Here is a 12258-nt window from a genome sequence, read left to right as displayed (position 1 = left end):
GGATGCTACTTTATCAGGATACTAAAACCCTGTAAAGCATATGGCAATAGTTAGAGGGCTGGGCATTCATAGACGGTGAGGAAACTGGTTTCAAAAACTGGGATCCATGAACCGTGTCAGTGATGCATTTGGTAAAATGTTGATTCTATTAACTAGGATGTTAACTTGATTGCCAGGAAGCACGCACGATCTGAAAGTAGATTGTAGAAACAATGTTTGTTGCTATTGGCTGTGTTTGATGAGCTACTGCAAGAAAAAGATGATTTAGAGAAATGATTTATAAGCAGAAGTGAAAGGAAATAGAAACATTTAGGAGACTTGTAGAGTTGGAAAATTCAAACATTTTTTTAACTCCAAAGAGTAAAAAATAAACCTAGCTCACCTGGCACCTGGCAGGTGAGGAGGACACCATCCTAGCTGGTAGATGGAGTTGAGATAATCCCTGGCACAAAGTAGCAGAACAATTGCTCAAGATTTCACCAGAGATGACTAGGGAAAAGGTCCCAGTGGAGGGGAATGTCATAGAAGAGATGATAATAGTATAGATTTTTGTAAAAGTAAGGGGGGAACAATGCCTACAAGGAAAGCTGAGGTCACTTATTTTTGTTAAGCTGTATCCACACCCCGCAGAAGAATGAAGAGGGCCTGAGGGCTGATAACCAGCAGTTAGTTCTAAAGAGCCTCTTTCTTAGCTTACAAAAAGGCCTTTATTACCTGTAGTGGAAGGGCAGATACAGTTGAGGGAGGCCTGAAGAATTAATTGCTAAAATTATAGGACTGCAGAGTTATTTGACTGCTCAGCCATGGCAGGTCTGTTACATGAAGGTTAGGACACTAGTTGGGGTACCCTGGAATCCTGAATCATGGTACACATGATACATGGTACACATGGTACAACAAGATGAATGACCTTAAGAATGTTGCCTCTGTAATCACCCTGGACACTTTGGGGTTACAGAAGTGGCCCACTCTTCTCTAGCAAGGGCTAGAAGATGCTGCAGAAACCTCTCCCCTTCAAGAGAACAGGTGCCTTACTCCCCCTTTAGAAGCTACCCACATGTCATTTCCTGTATACCAGGTTGATAGCTAGGGTTAAATCCCAGTATAACCTACACAGCATCACATCTAACTATGGGTGTGGGAGCAGGCCCATGACCATGGGATATATTGGTTGTATCACATGCTGCATGATCCAGAGGCATCCAGCTTCACAGAGCTCTGGATCAACCTTCCAAAGTCACAACTGAAGCACCATGTTGGAGGAAACACCAGAAGGGATAGGGTGCATCCAGTAAGATATGTGTACTTAACTAAATCAAAGGTCTCTACATGATGCTGTGTCCACAAGTGGAAAGATACCTGTGTTCAGGAATCAAGAAGTGGGAGCAAAAGTGGCCTCCATATCAGTCCAATATTGTGCTTCCTATTGCCACACATCTGAGATCTGTAAGTTTGGAAGTCCTTGTCCCTAGAGGATTGTACACTTGAAGGGGGCACAGCACGATTCCTGTTGAACTACAAGTTATGGCTGCTACCAGGGCACTTTGGAGTCCTTATGCCCAGTGGCCAGCAGATAAAAAGAGGAATCATCATACGAGGCAATTCCAGATCAGCAGGAGGAAGTAAGTCTGCTTTTACACAAATAAATGCCAAGGTCATAGGTAAAGGTGAAGGGAATTAGAATGAGTGGTGGTGAAAGGAGAGGATGAGTACCAGTTACGTCCCCAAGATCAAATGCAATGATAGGGGTTGTAGTTCAATTTACTAACCTCCCTCTTCTGAAGTTCCATTCAGGAAGAGGGGTCATTAGTAACAATGGAAGAGCTGCTCCCTGAACCTGGGTGAGAGATGGATCTGCAGGACGCAAGCGTAGATTGTGGTGGCCGTGAGAATGTGCCTTGCAGACTCCAACTACAGGGGACTTAATTGACCAAGCTGCTGCGTTTCGGTATCCATTACCATGTTTGCCCTTGCAGCCCACGTCCCACAGGCTTCTCACAGCTGGTGACTGAGTGCACCACGGATACTAAGGCAGCCCATTTCTAGGAGGTATAGGATTACTCCGACAGCTGACTGTGGCTACAGAAACATCTGGAAGCCTGACTGAACCTTTATTTGACTTCATGGCCATCTAGGATGCTTTTACCCAACCCTTCTTTCCTTTCTCCCTCAATCAGGGTCAGACTTAATTCATACTCTGACATCTTTCCCAGCCTTCTCTGGATCCTTCCCCATTCTCTCTCATGGGTGTTTCCCCTAATAAAATAATTACTTTTTTATTCCCATCTTGGCATCTGCTTCTTGGAGGATCTGAAGGAACACACTATCCTTAGGTAGGGAGATCTTTTCCACCATTGGTTATTGGGTAAGAGTAACTTGTCCTTTTGTCATGGGTGTCTAAGTTAGGGAAAGCTACATTTAGACCTGCTATAAAGACTGTCACACGTCACCGCCAACTTTAGAAACTATGATGCATCACCCAAAGAATGTGGACTACTTTGAGCTTGATGCTATGTTGGATGGGACTTTTGTTTTTTTTCCTTTGTTTAGAGGGTGAGTGTGTTTGTGTACAGAAAGGAGAATCAGCCAAACATTTCATTATTAGATTTAAGGGTTGTGATGGTCATAAAAGCTCATACTGTCTATTTCTGATGTCTAACTTCTAAGAATATGTTAGATATCATTTCCTGGCCCTCTTGTAATTGGGTGTGACCAAGTGACCAGACTTGGCTAATGAGTTCTAAATGGAAGTGACATTTGTGAATTTCTAGGCCAGGACATTTAATTTCCAGATATATTTTTTTCTTCTAAAGTGGTGGCAAGAGTGTTCCTTCACCCTGCCTGGGTCCTGAAGTGAGGACATCACATAAGAGAGCAGCCAAGTAACACATACAAATATCCTGTATGGGTAAGAAATAAATCTGTGTGGTTTTAAGTCACAAAAAGTTTATTATCTGAGCATAATTCAGCCCAGAGTTTCTCAAAGTAAATGCGCATCAGAATTACCTGGAAGATTCGTTAAAACACAGATTTGGGGGCCTCACCTTTTGAATTTCTGATTCCAGACCACACCAGGTCCGGGGTGTACCCAAGGATCTGCATTTCTAAGAGGTTCCCAGGTTAAGCAGATGCTGCTGGTCCAATGACCACACTTTGAGAACCTGATCTAACTAATCCTGACACACAAGTATTAACCTAACAGTTTTTTGCAGCCTATAAAACAGTGAGCATGAAACAGTTTAAGGACAGGCATGATGGAGTTCACTTTTCTGCACAATGAGGATAGTATTCAGCTTCTAAATAATTGGAAAACTGCTCTTGCCATCAATGGAAATGGGAAACAATCATCCCATATGTACTGTATGGCATGGACAATATACTGAGTCAGCAGTCAAGACATATTCAATGGAAGACAGAATACTTTAGGACCATGTGAATAGAAAACAAAGCATTAGTAGCTGTATTGGTTAGCATTCAGAAAACAGAATTCTACTCTAGTTAGTTTAAGCAGGAAATTATTTAGTACATGGGATTAAAGAACTTATAAAAATGTTAAGAAAGGTGAAGAAACAGATTTTAGGGACCGTGTCCATCCTGTTCATGACTGTGTCTCTACAAGTGCCTTGTACTTAATACATATTTTTGGATTGAATAATGACAAGAATTTATGACTTTTATTTTAGCTTTTTATCACTCTACTCATTGTGCCTCCTTGTCAGCAAATGTGTAGGTGATAGTTGGGTATAACTGAAAACTCTTAAGCATGAAATTATTTGAACAGAAAGTTTACTGTCACGTTCACTCTGCATCTGCATAGTTGATGGGTAAGCTTACCCATCAACCATGGAGATGCCAACACTATGGGCCCTGCTTGGTGTTCAGAGTAAAATTTCTCAAGAGGTGAGTTTAGAGATACTGTGGATGGTTTTACAGAAACAATCATTCCTAGCTTTAACTGAAGCCACCCTTCAGAGAGTTACCAAATAAACCTTGTTTTAAAATTGGTGTATTTTTGTTCAGGTAAATTAATTCTATCATATGTCAACTATACCTCAAAGCAGTTGATTCAAAAAGTATGAAAAAATAGGTCTTTTTGTTTTTCTGGAGATTTGTGAGAATGTTAACATAAAACACATATGAAGATCCTGAAAATTAAGTGGAAGTAAAGAACTAACCAAATATTAGAAAAAGAGGTTTACTTTCATCTAACAAACTCACACTGGTCAGAATGGCCATCATCAAAAAGTCTACAAACAGTAAATGCTGGAGAGGGTGTGGAGAAAAGGGAACCCTCCTACACCATTGGTGGGAATGTAAATTGGTACAGCCACTATGGAGGAACAGTATGAAGGTTCCTCAAAAAACTAAAAATAGAACTACCATATGATCCAGCAATCCCACTCCTGGGCATAAACCCAGAGGAAACCATAATTCAAAAAGATACATGCATCCCAGTGTTCATTGCAGCACTATTTACAATAGCCAGGACATGGAAGCAACCTAAATGTCCATCAACAGAGGAATGGATAAAGAAGATGTGGTACCTATATACAATGGAATATTCCTCAGCCATAAAAAGGATGAAATACTGCCATTTACAGAGATGTGGGTAGACCTAGAGATTGTGATACAGAGTGAAGTAAATCAGAAAGAGAAAAACAAATATTGTATAATATCGCTTATATGTGGATTCTAGACAAATGGTACAGATGAACTTATTTGCAAAGCACAAATAGAGACACAGATGTAGAGAACAAACTTATGGATACCATGGAGGGAAGGGGGGATGGGATGAATTAGGAGATTAGGATTGACATATATACACTACTATGTATAAAATAGATAACTAATGAGAACCCACTGTATAGCACAGGGAACTCTACTCAGTGCTCTGTGGTGACCTAAATGGGAAGGAAATCTTAAAAAGAGGGGATATATGTATACGTATAACTGATTCACTTTGCTGTACAGTACAAACTAACACAGCATTGTAAAGCAACTACTATACTCCAATAAAAATTGATTAAAAATTTTAATAATGATTTTTTTTTCTGTTATGGGAACTGAGTCCATGTAGCCATTTCTTCCTTCTGTACTTCTTATTTATCATATAGTGATTCATTTACAGAAAAACAGTCAACTTGAAGCTTGTGTTCAGGAGTAAAACAACTATTTTTGTAGCTGAGCATTATTATTATTTTTCAATCTAGCAACCAGGTATTTGAAACCTGAATGATTAAGGGGGGAGGACTTAAAGAAAAATCATTGTTATTAGGTCCATTTTTAAGCAGCACTAGACCAACAGATATGGGAAAGCATACGTTTTCTTAATCTTCTTTGTTTATGTGAGTAAAACTGCTCACAAAAATGTCACATACTACCAAGTACTGTTCTTATATCAGCCAGCATTCAGTACACATAATGCTAGCTCTCTTCCATTCTGTTAACATCAGTAGAGCATAAATTGGTAATTGTGTGGTAACTATGCAATTAACTCATGTCACCACTGTACCTTTTCATTAGCCTCACCAAGAGTAGTATTACCCTCTCAGTGACCTCAGCAAAAGTGATAACATCCTTAGCTGTTAAAGTGAAAAAAATATATTAAGTGAGTTTAGTGTTGTGAAGGGTGATGGAGTGACAGCCTTGGAGACTGGATCCCTTTATCACATGGCACAAATAGTGAAAATGCAAACCTCTCTAAGCAGCCTCATTAGTACATCTCACCTCTTTTCTCTGAGAACAGAAAGTTTCTTACTTACTCTTTTACTTGCAAAGTTACCTATTGTGTTCATGATTTTTTCCATGAAGGGTAATTGCTGTGAGAGTCTCCCAGAGTCCTGGGTTCATTTGCCCCACTTCCAGACAGGACTCATGCTAACAAATACACTTGGTACATATGTTCTTAAAGCCCAACTTTGGAAATCCTTATCACTGATTCTCATTTGTTAAATGTGTACTTGTGTATTTTAAAAATAGTTTAAAAACTATTAAACGTTAAATCACTTTTACAGAAAATTCATTTTTATATTAAACATTGGCCAGGTTTTTGATCTTAAGGTTCTTGTTCTTGCTGAACATTAAATTGAGAACAGATTAGTACATATTCAATAGCATAGGCTTCCTTGAACTATGAGACATTGGAGAAGGAAACTTAAGCTGGAGGGCGGTGGGTATCCTACTGATTAAAAGCATGGGCTTGGGAATCAGATTCACCTGGATTTGGGTCCAGGTGTTCAATGAGAGCATATAAGAATGCTGAGGTATTAGGAAATGCTTCCGTGAGAAAATGCTTTTTTATCTGTGACATGAAAAAGAATTAGAATGATATAGGCAAGGGAAGAACATAGTAGGCAAAGAAACTAAGAAACTGGCATGTGAAAAGGCCCTATTATGAGAGACAGCCTAGCATACCCATGAGTTCTAAATGTGCATGTTGTGTGTGTATGTGTGCACGTGTATGTGAATGTGAGGGGGGAGGTGGGAAATGCAAGGTACAGTAGAAGGATTTTAATAAAATTTGTGCATTTGAACAATTACACTGGTTACACAGCATAGACAGTAGGACAAGAACCTATGTGAGGGGATCAATTAAAAGGCTATTGCAAGAGTTTAGGCAAGAAATAAGGGTAGTCTTTATTAGGGTGCTGGCAGTGGAGATGGAAAGATGGGTACAGATTCAAGAGCTATTTGGGAGGCAAAACTGATGGGACTTGGATATTGGGAAGTGGAATGAGGGAAGATCATGAATGATTCCCAGGTTTTGGCTTATGGAACCAGATGGCTATTTACTCACATGGGGGCCACTGCAAAAAACCAGATTTGTGTGAGAAGACCTAAGATTTATCAAGGTGACCTTGAGATCTGAGTAGATCGTGAGTCCACAGCGCCTTGTATCCACTTTTATAGTAACTGGTATCCACCTTTGTCCCTTCCTATCCATTTTCCACAGCGAACCCAGAGTCATCTTACAAAGCCCCAAATCTGATTACAACACTTCTCCTGCTGATACTTTTAAATGACTTTTCACTGCACTTAAGATAAAAAAAAAAAAAAAAAAAAGTTAACAATATAAAAAGACTGTCTGATTGGGTCCCTGCCTCTTCTGTTGGTATTAGATTATACCACTCTTCCTCTCGCTCATTGTACATCCTTTACATTGGCCTTTTAGTTTCTTGACAGCATCTTGCTCTACAGACTACATGCTCAACAAGCTTCACGTATTTATCTTCTACCCTTTCTTTGGTTATCAGCTCAAACTTCTTCAAGGAAGTCTTTATTGCTATACATTCTTGTGGTCCTTATAATTTTCTTTTATAACATTATTGCTTGTAAATTTGTAAACCTGAGATTGTTAAACTTCAAAGTTGTTATGGAAGCTTATATTTGGATTGGTAGGATATAATGGTTTATTTGGATCCTGTGGTAGGCAGAAGAGTCGCCCCCAAAGAGTTGCATGTCCTAACCTGGAACCTGTGAGCATGGTATTTTGCGTGGCAAAAGGACTTTCTAGATTTGGTTAAGTCAAGGACTTCAGGATGGAGAGATTATCCTGGATAATTATCCAAGTGACCCCACCGAATCTCGGAGGTTCTAAAAGTGGATAACCTTTTCCAGTTGCGGTCAGAGAAAGAAATGTGACAGAAGCAAGGTCAAAGAGATGCTACATTGCTGACGGAGGAAGAGGGACACATGCCAAGAATGTAAGCAGCCTCTAGAATCTGGAGAAGGCAAGAAAACTGATTCTTCTCTAGAGTCTCCAGAAGGGAATGCAGCCCTGCTGCATCTTGATTTTAGCCAAGTGAGACCTGTGTTAGACTCCTGACCTATTGAACTATAAGAAAGTAAATTTGTGTTGTTTCAAGCCAGTGTTCATGGTAATTTGTTACAGCACGAATAGAAAATTAACATGGATGCAGTGATGAATTATGTTTGTACCACAATTAACTCCAAACATATTTCTGGCCCATAGGTTTCTAATTTAGGAATTATATTGTTAAATCATGATGAAATTAATCTCATGAAAATATAGTATTTTGAATTATCAATATAAAAAATGATCTTCAAATTTGATCTTCTTAATTGAATTCACAGTAGCATTTACAGTAACATCAAATGTTTCACTTCAGAAAAAATAAAAATAAGGCTTAACATTGATTCCATAAATTGTTTGAAGAAATTAATGCATTATTAAAATTAGCTTATATGATTATTCCTTTTAGCTCTGATATAAAACTGGCATCATTTAACTCTAGCAATGTCTTCTTTTGCTAATGGAGCCAATATATTAACAGCAATTGTGTCATAATTCTACAAGAAATTATGGAATGGAAATGAGTGAAATTAATTCAGAAGGACAGTTATTTGATCTATGTGAAAAGTCATGCAACACAATGTGATAGGTAAACAGACCTTCTGCAGCCACACTTGTTCAATCTTTGTAAGCACAGTGTTTTAAAATTCACTGATGAGACTTCCTTGGTGGAGCAGTGGTTAGGAGTCCACCTGCCAATGCAGGGGACATGGGTTTGAGCCCTGGTCCGGGAAGATCCCACATGCCACAGAACAACTAAGCCCATGTGCCGCAACTACTGAGCCCGCGAGCCACAACTACTGAGCCCAAGTGCCACAACTACTGAAGCCCGTGTGCCTAGAGCCCGTGCTCTGCAACAAGAGAAGCCACCGCAATAAGGAGCCCGCACACCACATTGAAGAATAGCCCCCTGCTCACCACAACTAGAGAAAGCCCGCGCACAGCAACGAAGACCCAATGCAGCCAAAAATAAAAAAATAAATAAATAAAATAAAATTCACTGATGCTTTTTTGAAATAGTTGTTGATGTCTCATCATCAGATCTATTTCTGTTTTTTATGTGGCCAGTGATATCATTATAGCCCCATAGTAGATGGTAGGGTCAGCACATATTTTAAACCAGTTACATATTCATTGTCAAGTCTCTTGAGAAAAAAATGTCAGTACTAAATTTTTACAAAAATGATTTTTTTAACTTTTTTGTTGCCAAAAATGCTTATTACAAAATAAAGCAGTATATTTTATGACATGATTGTGTGTATTTTATTGCACATTTCATATAGGGATAACTTATAAGTCCCCTTGTTGCCCACCGGCCCCAATGGTTAGTGTCTTATAAAACAACTGGCTGTAACACCAAGTGGCCATCAGGGAGAACAGGTGTCAAACAGCCTCCCACCATCACTAAGACCAGAAGGAATGAACTCTCCCCAGCCACTTTTGCCCGTTTACGTGTCACGTAAACGTTACACTCAAAATTTCCCTGGGCCTGTCCTTTGACCAAGTTGTGTGATTATTTTCTTTAGGATAAATTTCTGAGGAGGCTTTGCCCTTTGTCTCCTTCAAAACTTAGGGATTTTGTTATAAAAACGAGCTAGGCACACCTCTTCATCAATACCTATTTCCTCCCAGCAAGCATTTCTAACCCTGATACTGTGCCCTCTTGCCAACAGTCCATACAGGCCTGGGCATGTCTGCTTTCACAATCTGAGGGCTTAGGCCTTTGCTCGGGAACCCCTTCCATCTGCTTTTCCTCAACTCCCTGTGTTCCTAAGTCATTTTCCAGAGTAATAGAAACTTTCCAAATTTAGAGAAGTTTAAAACCTCAAGTAACTGCCATGATTATCTGTTACCTTGAAATAAATGTGCTTTTCAAATGTATCAAATATGACGCTCAGTCCATAAAACCAGTTGTACTAGAAATGGATGTTTATATTTTGATACTAAACTGAATATCTATTTTGAGTTGCCAATCTCCGTGACAGAAAGTTAACCTTGGTCAATTCCAAGTAATCTTAGTTAGTCCAGGATCCCTCTCTACTCCTCTACCTTTAACTCATCAAAATTCTCAGTGGCTTTCTTAATGCCAAACACTGAGCAGTAAAGGGTCTGTGGTGCCCATCTGTCCCTGTTGGCTTCTCCCGAGATGCCCATGGTGCTGGAAGAGTCTTGGTCCTTGGTCTGCCCAGGACCATTGTTGGACCAGGTCCAACAGTGGACCAGGTCCATTGTTCCTTGATCCTGACCCCAGGTCTGTTCTAATTCACCCCCTCAGCTACTCCCACACTTCTCTCTGGGGCACAGGGTCCATTTGGCTCTCATTCTGTGCCACTCTGTGAGGTTGTCACAGGCCCATGTCATAGGCACATTAGACCTTTTCTTCTGTCTCTACTCCCTACTGGCCCTGAGGAGTTTGGGGTTTTGACATAATCCTGATAATAATCAGATACGTCCAGTCAACTATGTCCCACCCAAAGTACTTTGTGGTCAAAACAGTGCAAAGGGGAATCAGCCAGTTAAAGAGGCCATGCTTGAGCCTCAAGAAGAATCATACTTCTAAGTCAGAATCAGGCTAAACTTTACTGCATTACAATCTACAATAAAACACTGCACTAAATACCTACATGTCTCTATTTTTAGTAAACTAAACATTTTCTGTGCTGGAATTTCAGTTAAGGCCAAGTTTGCTCTCTTATCATTGCGGATGCGCTTTGTGTTCTTGGTTCTCTATATTTGGAATCAGAGATGTTATATTCTTCTTACTTGGTTTATTTGATTTTTTCAGAAGTGTTTTATAGACAGAAAAGTCAGGTGACCTGAATTTGAAAATATCATAAGATGTAGAAGAAAGAGTTACATGGTAGTTAGTGAGAAATGGACTTGCTCAATTTAGTTGCACAATGTTAGAAATTTATCCAGTGTATTAGCAAGGCCACAAAAGTAGGGTAAAACTCTTGTGAAAAAGAAAACATAAGCTCCCATCTTCACCTTAGTATGGGCAGACCAGCTAAAACCTCTCTACATAGGGTTGGTATCGGGGTTCCTTCTCCACTATGTACTGCTGCCCTAATAACTGGGGCCAGCCCCCCTCACCCCATGACTTTCATGGACCCTGAGCCTAAATTTAATTGAGAAGAGGACCATAACACAGATGCTTTCTCAGGGAAATATATAGATTATTTGTTCTATTTCAGGAAAGACTGGAAAAGTAGACTTTCATTGTATTTTGAAAGAATCCTTTTATTTTCAATTATTTATATCCTGTCATTTTCTCCAGAGAATTTAAGATAAAATCCAAGAGGTTCTAAATTGGTGTTCCAGCCTGAATGCGTAGGAAGAGAATTATCTGGTCCCCTTGTTATCTTGAAGATACATTTATGGAAGCCAGCAGAGTTCTCATCCTTTCCTATCCCCTGATTATACACCCCCTTGTGGCATAAATTCACCATCTATTGAGGAGTCAGGGCTCTGACATTAATCTTCTTCTTTTTCAGACCTCAAGGAAGATGGTAAAGACCTGGCATCTGTAACAGTAAATATAAGAATGTATATTTAGCAGACATTATGCTTTTTTCCTTAAACGACCTTCAAAGCAGTAACAAGATATATCCTGCTGGAAGTTCTTAACATTCCATTCTGGTTCTTTACTGTCCACAAACATTAGCTGGAAGACTGTGTTTTCAGAACTATGATCAGTATTATATAGATTTAAAGAGAAGCAGAAGGCATGCTGCTTTCAGTAGAAAAATCTAGAACCTAATTGAGACAGCTAAGACATATTTATAAGAAAAGATTAAGAAAATCAACATCCCCATCCCAATATTCTATTTCAAATGAATGATCAAATTTCTACTTTGTGGTAGTATGAAAACAAGTAAGCAGTGTAGGATCAGTGAAAGGAGAGGTTGATAAAGACTGGAATTCCACAGATGACCAAGATTGAAAGGGAGGGGTGTAAGTTATGCCTGGAATTATGCATAAGATTTGGGGGAACAGATAAAAGAGGTCATTTCAACTCTACCACTAACGTAAATGTATTTTCCTATTCTTCATCACCAATTAATATAAATCTTTAACTGTTTCAATTTAATATCTTTACATCACACTTTAAACATCCTATCTCTCTCTGATTATTTAATACTATATCTATTTCACCGTATCTATTTGACTTTTATATTTAACTATTTTGAGTAGGATTTCTGTCACTGGCAACTGAAAGTTTCATAATTCAGGATTCAAGATGTGTGAAAGAGTTATAGAACAAGATAACATACATAACAAAATTATTCAATTAAATTCAATAAAAGTTCATAGAAATGGGGGTTATGTGTGGTACAAAATCATAAAAAAGAAGGAATCATGGAGTAATAAATCTTGATCAGGATTTTGAATGAGAGATATGATTTTATTGGTAAAGAGGGACAAAAGAATATTCTCTTTGCTTA

This window comes from Eubalaena glacialis, chromosome 17 (assembly GCF_028564815.1).
Source record: "Eubalaena glacialis isolate mEubGla1 chromosome 17, mEubGla1.1.hap2.+ XY, whole genome shotgun sequence".
NCBI classification, from domain to species: Eukaryota; Metazoa; Chordata; class Mammalia; order Artiodactyla; family Balaenidae; genus Eubalaena; species Eubalaena glacialis.
Note: the sequence above shows the minus strand (reverse complement) of the source record.